The sequence below is a fragment of the Trachemys scripta genome, chromosome 24 (genome assembly GCF_013100865.1).
Source record: "Trachemys scripta elegans isolate TJP31775 chromosome 24, CAS_Tse_1.0, whole genome shotgun sequence".
Taxonomy (NCBI): domain Eukaryota; kingdom Metazoa; phylum Chordata; order Testudines; family Emydidae; genus Trachemys; species Trachemys scripta.
In genome coordinates this window covers 462,955-466,662 of record NC_048321.1, presented here as the reverse complement: position 1 = coordinate 466,662, position 3,708 = coordinate 462,955, and the positions used below count along the sequence as shown (strand labels likewise).

Genomic DNA, 3,708 nt, shown 5'->3' with positions numbered 1-3,708 from the left:
TGCAGTGATCCAGTGGGGTAATTTGACACAGATTCCCCATGACATGGAAATTCCCAGTTTCAAACAGGGCTTTTAGAGCTCGGATCTTGTTGGGTCTACAGAGCAAATGCCGCTCAGCCAACGGCGAGTGTAGTCTAGGTCCCAGTTCGAGTGACTGGCCGCGAGATCCCGGGGCTGAGCTAGCAGGGGGCTGCGGGTCGGGAGTGAGGGGCTCCAGCAGAGCTGGTGGGGGTGGGGAGCGTAGAGGAGCGCATGTCAAATGTCTCTACCTCGCAGGCTGTCAGAGACCTGAGCTAATAAAGCGGAGCCGCCGGCGCTGGATTTACACCCTGACAGGATGTGATCAGCCCCCGCCGCAGACAGCACAGCAGGGCAGAGGTGTGTGGGCTCAGCAGCGTAAACCAGGGTCCTGCCTTAGGGGGGACGTGCAGGCCCCCAGCTCTGCGGCTCTGCCAGGCACTGACAATCCCTCTGATACCCGAGGGTTCACGCTGCGAATAGGGCTTGCCACGCTCTTTCTTGGCCAGCAACCACAAGGGGTCCTGAATCCAGGGGTAGAGAACCCAGGAGTCCTGACTCCCAGCCCCACCCCCACTAGATCTCACTCCCTCCCAGAGCTGGGGCTAGGCCAGACTCTCAGCCCCTCCCCAACACCCAATGTGGGACATTCCCAGATTTGCAGCCCCAGAGCCAGGATTTCGGCCTGTTACTGGAACATGCCTGGTTAACGATTAACCCCTGAACCCGCCTGGGAGCCAGGCATGGGCCAGGGGGCTGGATCCTTGCTCTCTGCCCCTCACCCGCTCCCCGCAGGGTGTCAGAGAAGTGGGGTCACTTGGCCTTTGAATTTAGGGGTGTCTGGGGATTGGGGACATTTTTAATCCAAAGCTAAAGGGGTGAATTCCGCCCCCCCCCCCCCCCCGCCATCTATGCTGGCTGTGGAATGGGGAACAGGCTGTGATATCACTTCTGTACATGGCATTAGTCAGAGTCATGTGATGAAATCTCCAGGAATACGTCCAACCAAAACTGGCAACCCTCGTTCTACCCCACTTCGCGGGGTCGAGCAGGTCAGAGCAGGGGGCTGAGAATCAGGACTGACTGGCAGAGGGTGTTGTCACCTGGTTAGAGACAGAAGCATTTTGGTAAAAAAGTCCCATATTTTGAAATCACAAGAGTCTTTTCCCATAAGGATGTGGATTGTAGGTAAACAGCTGTTCATCCAGCCCCATCCTTACTGGAATCTCTCCTCCCCTGCCAATCACTGACTCCACTGGCCAGGAGGGCTCTGAGCTAGTGAATAAATACAGGCCCCTGTAGCTCCCAGCTCCACTCGGCTGATCGCAGAGAAGACCCAACCCCAAGAGAAGATGAGAGTCCAGATGCTGGCTGTCCTGCTCCTGTTCGTGTCCCTCCTTTGCGCTGAGGGAATCCGCGGAGCGTCCCTGGCTGGCGTGAGTGGGGGACCCTGTTCCATTCCTGGTGTGCCAGGCGCTGCCTAGACACACAGCAAGAGGCTGACCCTGCCCCAAAGAGATTCCGATGCAGTAATGGGTGGGAGGGGAAACTGAGGCTCTGCCTGGGGAAGTGAGTTTCTCCTGGTCACACAGTAAGGCAACAGCAGAGCTGGGAATTAAATTCAGCAGTCCTGTCTCTCAGACCCCCGCACCCACTGCTGCTCTAATGCAGTGGATTTCCTTCTCCTTCCAGAGCCGGGGATACAACCCAGGAGTCCTAACTTCCAGCGCCCCTGCTCTGAGCACTAGACCCCGCTCCCCTGCCAGAGCTGGGGACAGAGCCCAGCAGTCCGCTCAGGACGTGCTTTAGAGACGGGCGTTAGATTCCCCATGATCCCACCAAAGTCATGACTGCTGGTCAAACAAACACGTTGGGCACTAGTGACTCCCTGCTCTCCCGCTCTGACAGGGCTCGGAGTCCCAGCACTCGGAGGAAGGCCGAGGCGAGTCCAAGGTGATGGTGAAGAGAGAAGCGGTGAGTAGTGGGAGGTGGCTTCACTTGGGTTACTGCTGGGACTGATGCGGGGAGGGGAGGGGTATGCCGGGTACCATGGGCTAACTCCAATAAAATACTGCGATAGGTGGTTTAACAGATTTATGTCTAAAATATCCCCTACATTGACTGAATTAATATCCAGTGGTAGAGGGTCCCATAGGCTAACCAAAGGAAACCCTGTGGTAGGGAGTCCCATGGGTTAACCCCAACATATCCTGTGGCAATGAGTTCCACAGTTTAACACCAATACTATTGCATGGGTTAACCCCAATAATATCTCATGGCAGATTTCTACCAACAAGCATCTCTCTTGCCCAGCAGAGGGCAGCGTTGTTCAGTCTGTGAACTCTGACATCCTGCAGAGAACATAATCCTTTAGTACTCACTTATTGCTGGGAGTCAAGAATAGAATCCAGGAGTCCTGATTCCCAGCTTTGTCCTTCCTCTGCTCCTTCCAGCCCCTGATCTAACCACTAGACCCCACTCCCCTCCCAGAAGCCTTTAAAAATTTAAATTCTTCTATAGGGATCAAAAAGTGTCTCTAACTCCACATGGGAGTAACAGGTTGGGGAAAAGCGGGGAGGGGACTGGGAGTCAGCACTCCTGGGTTGTGTCCCCAGTTCTGGGACGGGAGCGGGATCTCATGGTTAGCGTAGAGGGGCTGGGAGCTAGGACTCCTGGGTTGTGTCCTCAGTTCTGGGAGGGGAGTGGGGCCTGGTGATTAGTGCAGGGAGGCTGGGAGCCAGGACTCCTGGGTTGTGTCCCCGGCTCTGGGAGGGGAAAGCGCCTTGGGAGAACGTAGTCGGGGGGGGGGGGCGGGTTTGGTTAAGGGCAGGTCTCACTGTAGTCTCTCCATCTCTTTCTGAAGGCTCAGAGTTTCGCTGGCTGTCGCTTCTGCTGTAACTGCTGTAGGATGAGCGGCTGTGGGTTCTGCTGTGACTTCTGACCCCCTTTGCTCGCCACCCTGTGGGCACCGTGAGGCTCCCCAGCCTTTCCTGGGAGCACATCGAAGCCAGCCTGGGGCTGAATTTGCCTGGGTTCAGGGGGACGCTAACCCTCCTGCTCAGCCCCAATAAAGTGTCTGCCTAGATGTGGAGTTTGTGTCTTTATTCTCACATGCCATGTGCTTGTCACCATTCCCTGTGGGGCTGTGCCCGACCCTGCTCCCTGCAGCACAGCGCCCCCTAGTGCCACACTGGGACATTGGGGCCATATAAAAATGGGACATCTGGTCACCCTAGAGAGAGAACTCAGAGTTTGATTTAAGGCTACTAACTTTATAGATTTTGACATGTGACATTGACACCTTGTGTTTTAACAGCCCGGAAGCTGTAGCTGGCTGATTCAACATCTACTGTCAATAAAAAAATATTTTCTGACCCTCCCAGAACTTCCCACAACTGTGAACATTTAAACCAATAAAAATTGGGGGAGCGGGGAGAAATGGTTAAACTTAAACATTATGATCTGTTGCTATTATATTAGAAAAGGAATGCTGCCGGCCCACATACAGAACTAGATGAGCCTGTAAGAGGCTCGGTCAACACATGTGAGTCTTCTAGCTCAGGCAGCAGACTCTCCTGCTCCGAGACTCAGCAGTCCCCTGTTGGATTCTTGCTGATAACCCACCCAGGGACATGGCATTACAAGGCTGCCCTGTATTCACTCTGGAAAGAGAGTGTCCACATGGTGGAT

General features: G+C 54.7%; 1 long non-coding RNA gene across 1 annotated transcript; it reads left to right on the top strand.

Moving 5' to 3' along the window:
- Positions 1 to 1,715: 1,715 nt before the first annotated feature.
- LOC117869897 lies at positions 1,716 to 3,103 on the top strand. The gene is made up of 2 exons (XR_004643861.1): positions 1,716 to 1,992; positions 2,882 to 3,103. It is a non-coding gene; the product is annotated as an uncharacterized LOC117869897 (long non-coding RNA).
- The last annotated feature ends 605 nt before the right edge of the window (positions 3,104 to 3,708 follow it).